Source organism: Dermacentor andersoni, chromosome 4 (genome assembly GCF_023375885.2).
Source record: "Dermacentor andersoni chromosome 4, qqDerAnde1_hic_scaffold, whole genome shotgun sequence".
Taxonomy (NCBI): Eukaryota; Metazoa; Arthropoda; class Arachnida; order Ixodida; family Ixodidae; genus Dermacentor; species Dermacentor andersoni.
Window position 1 is genome coordinate 220411864 of NC_092817.1, and position 9826 is coordinate 220421689.

The 9826-nt window shown below is 45.4% G+C and overlaps 1 long non-coding RNA gene across 1 annotated transcript; it reads right to left on the bottom strand.

Annotated features, from left to right (window-relative positions):
* Positions 1–5257: 5257 nt before the first annotated feature.
* LOC129386708 (uncharacterized) lies at positions 5258–9186 on the bottom strand. The gene is made up of 3 exons (XR_008614009.2): positions 8418–9186; positions 7721–7783; positions 5258–5473 (listed from the first exon to the last, which is right to left on the bottom strand). It is a non-coding gene; the product is annotated as an uncharacterized lncRNA (long non-coding RNA).
* Positions 9187–9826: the final 640 nt, after the last annotated feature.

Below are 9826 nucleotides of genomic sequence, written 5' to 3' on the forward strand. Positions count from 1 at the left end.
TATCGGAAGGCTGTATCGAATGTAGCCTACGAAAAGAGACTGATAAAGTCTTAGTAATGAGCCTTCCGTGGGGCCCCATTTCATGCCTGTTGCGAAGCGAAGAACATGGCAAAACAGATTGAGTTTTTGCTTCAACATATTAACATGCCTCGTCCATGATAAACCGCGGTCGATGATAATGCCCAAGAATCTGTGGTGGGAGAGATAAGGTATTATGACACCGTTAATGGAGATCGGGTAGCGGCAGACGGATTTGCGCGTGAATGCAACCACAGCACATTTTTCGGCAGCTAAGCGCAAACCCTGACGCCGTATGTATCGTGAAGAAGATGACACAGCCCGTTGTAGCTGTTGGGAGAGGCCTCCATAGAGGCCTCCGTGCTGCAGTGCACATAAAAAAAGGTTGGTCATGATGATGATGATAATGCTGGTTTCATAGTTGTGGGGTTTGGTAGTGCACCCACTTCCACAAATTCACCGCCTCACCTTTTCCCATAGAGCATAGAAACTCTATGCCTTTTCCCCACTTTGCTCAAAGACAGAGCATAGAGTTTCTCACTACATTCCCTAGAGGGAAATCTGGCGCTGCTGCGCTTTGGTATGCATGGGAATGCCGGTATATTGTGGATTCGGATTGGCATCGTTCTCGTAGAGACAGGACACCTTGAAGACGTGCTTGGCAAGTACCGTTCCGTCTGTCACAATGATTCATTTTCTGCTAGAACAGCACGTGAAAAGCTGTTTTAGCTTTATTATTACGCGAAAACATGATTTGTTTAACTATGAGAACTTGTTATCGTGTGTACGACTACATGTTACGTAAAAAGTATCAGCGGGCCGCTATAGTTGGAGGACAGACGACAAGGTTCGCGCTCGCTTTGAAACAGTTGGTCGTCTGTTCTTGCTTTTCTTCGCTTGGTCATGCATCGTGGGTGAGTAAAGATGTAATATGCGTGAATGGAAACATTTTATGAAGATTTCACTTTGAGAACGTGTTATTTGCGTAGCCATATCCACGTTTTAGACGAAGCCTCTTACAACACCAGCCAACTCGAGCCTCGCAGACACATATACTCCGTGCATATACTATAGTGAACTAGAAGGGGGTAGTGGGATCAGGGAGAGCCCGCGGGTGTGGCATCTCACGTCGACGCCGCCAGATGGCGCCACTAGAGCATGGGCTGTACGGAACGCGAAACTCTGAGCATTTTCAACGTAGAGAAAGCCGTGTGCGCTTGGTGTCGCGCCGAAAAAAGAAAGCACGCAGCTCCGTAGCATGTTTTCTGAAAACTTCTTCTGAAATTAAGACAAGGCGCAGAGAAAGGTGGAAAGGCGGACGTTCTTCAAGCTTGCGTGAAAATAAAGCCGACCCAACGAGTGCAGACTAACGGCCGCACGACGATGCGACTGATTTCTAAACTAAAAGCTCGCGAACACCGTAGAAGAGGTAAATAGGTGAATGGGTAAATTGCTTAATTCATTTGCCATTAACAATTTTTATACAGGTCAGTACCCAATCGCATTCAGAAGTTCAAGTGAGCCAAACAATTGCGGCGCGTGTACTAACACATTCGGAACAGAGGCCAGATATGATGAGGTTTTATTCCTTTAAGTGCGATTTTGTTTACGAAAGCATATATCCAAGTTACGCACATGATCCGGCGAATAACAACCAAGACAAGAGGCATGGGGGAGGCGGACACGCTTCGGCTTGTCCAAGCCTTCGTCGTGTCTCGAATAACTTACGCTATTCCATACGCACTACTCAACGAGACGGAACTGAAGAAAATCAACACAATGATCAGAAAGGCATATAAGCAGGCGATGGGCCTGCCAACCAGTACGTCCACAGAACGCCTACTACGACTAGGTGTGCACAACACGGCCGAGGAGCTGATCGAGGCACATTTATCCAGTCAGCGAGCAAGGCTGGCGGTTACGGAAGCAGGGAGGTCCATTCTCTTACGCCTGGGGCTCTCTGCCCCTCTGAGCCATCCGCCGCCTCAGACTGTGAGCTTACCCCATGCCATCCGGAGAAACATCACCGTACGTCCTCTACCTCGCAATATGCACCCAGTGCACCACGCAGAGCGAAGGGAGGCCCGCGCCCTGGCCATACACAAGCGATACGGGACTTTACCCTCTACAGCCTACACGGACGCGGCTTCTTACTCCAGACGCGCAGCCACAACAGCCACCGTAGTCGTCAACACAGAACATCGGAGCAGCATTTCGCTCACACGAAACAATCCCCTCCAAGCCGAGGAAGCGGCCATAGCCCTCGCGCTCTCCCAAACAGAGGTTGAAGTCATAGTGACCGACTCCCAACAGGCGTGCCGCAACTTTGCTAGTGGCAGAATTCATAGCACTACGCTCCGGATCATCAATCAAAAGCCGCCAACGAGATCAGTCATGATCATCTGGGCGCCAGCTCATCAAGGCATTCCTGGCAACGAGGTCGCCAACCTCGTGGCTCGAGATCTGACCCACCGAGCCGACGCCGAGGAATCTGAACCCGAGCGCATGCACCCTCTGGTCTCTTACCAAGACATCACACAACACTACAAGCTAACCCGCCGAACATATGCACCCCCACACAAGTCACTACCTAGAGAGCAGGAGCGATTCCTCCGAGCTCTACAGGTTAATACATTCCCCCACCCAACCAGAAATCACCTCATAGACCCTACAAAATTCTCTCCGCAATGCCGCTTCTGCGCAGAGCCCGGGTCCCTCTGGCACATAGTAGGGGGTTGCAGAGCGGCACCATTAACTCCTCCGAACCCTTACCCCACTAACGAGCTTTGGGAGAGAGCCTTGGCCAGCTCCGACCTCGAGGATCAGCAACGGCTGATTGCGAGGGCCCAGGACGCGGCCCGAGCTCAAGGCATTCTGGAATGAGGACGCCTCTCCGAAGCTTCATTCACCGAATAAAAATGTTTATTCTCTCTCTCTCCACTGAAAGCTAGAGAGTTAATCCTGTGGTGACGCCACTATTATGCGGTCGTAGTGGTTACCAGGGATAGCGAAATTTCGTAACACAGCAAAATAAAGAGAACTCGTGGTGGCCAAACTGTTCTCTTTATTTTGCTTTATTGGTACAAAAGTTGGGCAGCTACTCCTTTCTCAAAGTGCATGGCTGCTACGAGAGAGGTACTATGAGGAACGGCTTATCTTCGCGTGCAATTTCTTTTCACACCGTTTCTGTCGCGATTGGTTGATCCCTTTTACATAGAAGTGCAGCCTGGTCAGCACATAGAACTTGGTCAACTCTGTTGTGAGCGCATCTGAGTGCTGGCTGCAGCCTAAGACATAGCCGAAGTTCTCCTTCACTAGCAACATTACATCCACTATGCTGTCACTGCAGAGTTTCTCTCTGCTGAAGAACACAGTGAAGATGTCCTCCAACCTTCACTGCCCTGAAAAGCTCCAGCGAAGGATATAACAACCCTCCCTTGTCGCATGTCACAGTGAACTCAGAGTCTCTGCTTTCCGTATTGGGGGTTTCCAAAAGAAAGACCTTGCAAGGCATGCAGTCATAACACTTCAGAAACTTTCGAGCAACATACCCTGCCAGGTAATGTATTAGACGGTCGTCGCTTTTCTGCTCGACCAACTCTCTGTGCTCAGCATGCAGGAATACTACGCAGCATGCGCTCGGCTGAAGCTAGCTTTCGTTCCTCAATGAGATGGTCGAATGCAGCAGCCCTGGTTTATTGAGCTGGAGCATCTTGCGCACTCAGGAGAGAACTCATTTCTCCACTAGCTCCATTAAGGTCAGCATTGCCTGAGCGTACTATTTCCGCAAGATTATAAAAGGATAGGCAATTAACGACAATTAGAAACTGCGTTGGTGTTGGGTGGTCATTAAACCCACATGATTGCCTGACTATACCGAAAAAGTTTTCCAGCGAATCCTGGCTTAATTTGGATGTCATAACATACCTAAATCCCTGACTGACAAGATAATCCAGCAGTGAAAATGTGCTGGATATAGTCACCCTTAGGCCATCTGCAGTTGAATCGCTTAAAAATCCACCTACTCTTTTAGCATGTTTCGCGCACAAACCGCACATGTTTCGTCGAGTTTCTTGACTTGGCGGGGCAAGTTGCGTTCCCAAATTCGCCGTGTTTATTCATCTTTCGGCGCGGTGAACAACGACGGCTGCTTTCCTTTTTTCCACTTATATTTTGTTTCACAGCCGGGAGCGAACCCATGAAACACGCAAGCAGCTATTTGATGTCTAAAAGATGTCTTGAACGGCTAATTCAAAAGCCTAGTAGCTGTCTTGATCAAGACATTTTGTAGCCATGGACGTCTAGAAGTACTTCAGTAAGCCCTGCTAACGTTACGCTAAAAGTTGGCTAATGGACAGCTTGGCAAGAACTGAAGACTTATTAGACATTCCCTCAAATTTTTGCGGCCGCTGTTACAGTAGCACGACATTTGCCCACAGTTACAATTTATTTTAAACGAGGCATGGACATCAGAAAAAAAGTTTATGTTGTCGGATAGAGTGATGCACAGGTAGAGTTTCCAGATGTGAACCATGGGGATGGTGTAGTACAGTCTCATTGGTCAATTAGTGCTTTTTAATTGGACCAATCAATTGAATGCCGCCTGTCAGAATTATTTTGCAAATAAAACAAGATCTGTATTGTATGCTGATATCATTCCGATGTTCACCCATTGACCTAAACAAGAACATCTCTGCGTGAAACACGTCATTATTGACAAAACTTCGCCCTGCTGGGTCTCCACCAAATTGAAATAGCTTCTAGCAAAGAAAAATTTTGTCAGTGATGCTGCAGTTCAGGCAAAAATTACATCCTGGTTTCAGCTACAGGGGGCACAATAGCCTTACACCAGTATACGAAACAGAACACTGTGCTGCAACGAGTTAAAAAATAATGGATAGTACACATCTGGAAAAACACTCTGCGAACCACTCTAACTAGCAATATAAATATATTTTTTCTGATGTCCATGCTTCATTTAAAAGTAAATTGTAGCTTACTTTGTGGGTGCCTCTTGTAAGTAACGCCACATGCTTGCACAGCATCACGCAGAAATAATGGCCCGTTCTTCGGCATACCATCCATTAGTGAATTCCTTGTACATTGCATGTTACCAGAACTGAAAGATAAATCATAATATGCTGTTATTTTTTTCATAAACTGTATGATGAGCAATTCATGCATAAAAGATGATTGCACGCGAAAATGCAGCAAGACATCAACTTCACACCATGTCACATACTCATACTTTATTACCTAATAAATTAGAAAAGATGCAGAAAGTGTAATCAACAAGAGTGACAAATAGAAGCAAAGGTGATCATGGATAAATCTTGAAGATGATTGCCGCCGCTGCCAGAGTAGGCCAGCCTTCGTAGGAGAGCACTTGCTGCCCACAAAAGCTTGCTGTCACAGGCCACGAATGACGGTTCTTGTAGACATAGGCAAGCAATACCTGCACAGAAGAGGGGAAAAAAGGTGAGGGAGGAAATGGGAATATTGAAATTGGAACTTCAATTAGTCATATGTGCTAAGTAAGAAGTTTGGCTCACAATAAAAATAAACTTAAGCACTCCTTTCTCCTAAATTACGGGTATCTTAAGGTATGTATGCGATGATGTTTAAAATGACTAGTATATTTCCTATCATAAGAAGCCAACAAACACTGACACCAAGGACAACATAGGGGAAATTACTTGTGCTTAATAAATGAAATAAAGAAACGATAAATTAATGAAAACTAAAGTGGATGAAAGAACACCTTGCCGCAGGTGGTAACCGAACCCAAAACCTTCGCATTTCGCGTGCTATGCTCTACCCATTGAGCTACAGCGGCGTCATTTTCCCATCCACTTTCTTGGGTATTTATGTGTTCTAGTAGAACCCTGGGAGTGTCAGCCAGCGCCACAACTCGGAGACCTTGTTCCTGGCATATAGTCATTAACTTGCATAGCAGAGTCAGCCTTTAAATTATTTTATGCTGTTTTGTGGCTAAAAAGCCACTCATCAACCTGTCACACAATTCTGAGAAGCTTCCTGCAAAATATAATCAGTTTAAAACAGTAATTCACTCTGCAGGTAAATGAGATACTAACTTAATTAAAAAGTTAAATAGCGTTTTAAATTGTTGAACTAAAAGCAAGTTTGGCATTTTGCGCTGCCTAGCTGTTGCCTTTCTTTCAAACTTAAACATGACACAGTACACAGTAAGCAGGTAGCGTGCAAAGGAGGACTGGTGATAAAGTATTGTTCCAAAGCAACACTCCTAGCTGGATCAATCACTTTTGTTGATATATTTTCATGTGACCCTAATTGGATTAGGGCAATACCTCACACAAATGATGCAACACCTTGGATGATGCGTCATACAAAATTGAAAGTATCTCATGATGTGATCAAACGATAACATTGCCCACTGTCTTGGAAGTGTTAACATGCTGTTTGCGCAAGAAAGTGTAAAATTATTTATATAGGTAGTAAATTCATCAGTGCATCTATAGCCTCAGGTAATTCTGAGAATCTATGTTGACTCGCATTTGAGAAGCCACTGCACACAAAAAGGTGTATTCAAGTAATGGTCCATGCTGAATAATTTACCACCTAGTGAAAAGGCAAATGTGGCAGGCTAATGGGCTAGGGCAAATAGATTGCTAAATTCTGATAACACCTCCAATGATATTATTGAAATAGGTGATAAAAAACAGCACAGGTAAAATTGCAGTAATGAAAAAATTTTAGAAGCACCTCAGCAAACTGCTGGAACCCTCAGCATCATGCCTGTTCTACATGCACATATGTTGCAGCGCAATCTACATCTCAGACGCAGGCGCCTCCACACATCACTTTGTGATCTCCTCACAATAAGGTTGAAAACAGTCTGGCACAAGCTACCTGATGTGATTCATTTTGCAAGCGCCAGCCAAGTGCTGATGGTGGTAGAGCGAAATTGAAGTTTGTCCTTGTATGGAAGCCTCGGCCCATGTTTTATCAATTCTAGCGGCAAAGCACACCTTTTACAGCACACATAAATCTTAAATTAGACTGCTTGCTGATGCTGTACAGTAAATTCCCGTAAAGAAACTAAATCACACAGAAAACATTTAGAATAACAATCTAATCAAATACTGGCTTGAATACATTTGTGCATTAGGGAAGCAAGGTGTAATGTACACTGCTGTAGCAAATTTTTACTTATGTATGGTATACTTGTATGACACAGCAGACTTAATTTTTGAGTTCTTACATAGCAATGACTACCTACAGGTACAGTCGCGGACAGAATAAAATGGACCACGGGATCTCCGAAAACCTTCAATTCCCGAGCAGCCTGTAAAAGTAACCAGTAAAACTGCCCACGACAACGTTGTTAGCATATTCTAGTCGAGGTCCAAAATGCAAATACCAGATTGCGTTGTGAGGTTGCGGAGATATTCAGCTTTTTCTTAGATTTCATGGTCCATAATATTCTGTCCGCGACTGTACATTTTGTAAGGCTTAGGGAAACTAATTATTACTAGAACTGCGTATGTACACTGGCACTGAGAAATTGGTTATAATAGTGGCAGTTTATAATGGACCAATGCAAAAAAAAAATGCCCGTTTGTGAGACACCAACTAGCTATTTTACCACGAAGCGCTACCTGGCCTTAACCCATATAAAAAGCACTGGGAGGACCAGAGAGGGTACAGTACATTGGCTTACACTGATCATGATGAGGTCCCGTCATCCAGCTAGCGCCACGGTACAAGGAGGATGTCCAGCCATCTATAGAGTGAAAGGAACAAAATAAGACAGCATCAAGTCAGTTGAAAGGCAGATTTGCAATTACAAATCAGGTGACCCAGTCACAGTCATTCATTAATAAATGCCAAGCTGTCGTGTTTTCACTCCCAGATGAAGCACCTACTAGGTTAAAGGTTTTGCTGCTTATTTAGAACACAAGTGAAATTTGTACATCAGCAGACGATTTAATTTGGAATTGTATAGATGAAGTAAACATTGCAGTTATATTTTTGTTTTGCTATAAAGTGGGAACGCTACAAACTGCATAGTCACTGACACACACGCGCGCACACGCAAGAACAAAAGGACACAAAATAGGGCGAGTTCAGTCTGGTTCAGCATTACAGCCAGCGCGTCGTCTTCGAATGCGCTCCTTTCGGTTGGTTCGTGCTACGTCAACCACAAAGACTAACAAGCAGGGCAAAGTTCTGACTGGTGTTGCGGAAGTCGTGGAGCGCGGTAGTGCTGAACGGCTGAACACAAGCAGAACCCTCGTATAAAAGTAATGACGAAAACTCGCAGGGCAGAAGAGCCCATATATCAAGAACTGTCGCGGGTAACACCTAAAAATATTCACATTGTTGACGAAAAACGAAGTGCAATGTATTTCACTTACCGGAAAAAGTGTTGTCCGAACGTGCGACGTATACAAAGACGCACCGAGACACGAAGGCGGCGAACGCAGATCACGCCATTGTGGTAGTAAGCCGTCGGCGAAAACACGCAATACAGCCGATGTCACGAAGCACTGATGCAAAACACACGGCAAGCAGAATCAGCACAGCTAAATGACTCCAATTAATATCCAGTATAAATGCACAGAACGGCTTTGAATGACGCACAAGTGGCATAACGAACCCACGACCGAGACATTGGGGGCGGCAGTGGCCGTTTTTTCAAACTTCCTGCCTCCCAGTGTTTCCAGCACAGAATCAGATGTCCGACAAATTTGGATTGTGTCGCCGAAGTGATCGCAGCGCGGTGGCTCTGTGACACCGCTGTGCAACGCCGGCGTTTCGCTCCTGCTGCTATCAGTATACCTGCTGCGCGAGCATAGAATGGCTTCCTGGCGTCGTGTGCGCGCCCCGTATGGAAAACAATAACACGCCCTTGATTGTTGAAGTTCTGATGTGAAATTATTTAATATCAAAGCCAATTAACTTATGTTGCTTCCAACGAGTTCGATTTGTCTGTGGCGTCTTTTATTTGCTAACGCCGACGGCCGACGGTAACCGCACTTTTAACACGTCGTTTGACATTTTATGCACTTTTAGACAAAAAGATCTAGAAAAGTTCTTGAGTTAGACATTCTGAATGTGTTTACCAAAACACACTCTAGTGACACCAGTAGTGGGTTTTGCCGCAGATAGAATATATACTAGCATATTCCAAGTGCGGTGGTTATGTTTAGAAGAAATTCTATCTTCAGTCTTGTCATAGACCAAGACGTCTATAGCCGTTTGTAGCCGTTTCAAGAAGTTTTTAAGAGGTGCTGTGTTTCGTGGGAAGCAGTGTCGTTGCCGTTGACGTTTTGACCTTCCTACTTCTCGCGTGTTCGGCCGACTGCGCGCGAAACAGACTCGAACGGTAGGTTGAAACAACAAAAAACTGTCAACGTCGCGAATCAAGCTTGCACGAACAAGCGCGCGAAGCTCTTTATTCTATGGCGAAGCAGCGGAGGGAGCCAGCCCACGCGACTACAGCGCCGCCACCAAAATCCGCGTCCCGTCCGCACTCGCCGCCTCGCTGCAATGCATAGGGCGCTCCGGCTCCTGAGCCCACTAACCCCTTCTAGAACACCATACATATACCGTCATTCCCATGACGGCACGGTGCTCCCTTAAGAAACTCCCATAGATGGTGGCGCCAGATTACCCTCTAGGTGTTATAATGAGAAACTCTATGAGACAGAGGTAGCGCCACGTTTGAGAGTCTGGAAACGCAAGAATGTATGTTAACCTCGGAGCCAACCACGTTTTTTTTTCTCTCGCTAGGTGGCATTACATTAATATAACCTCTGTAACC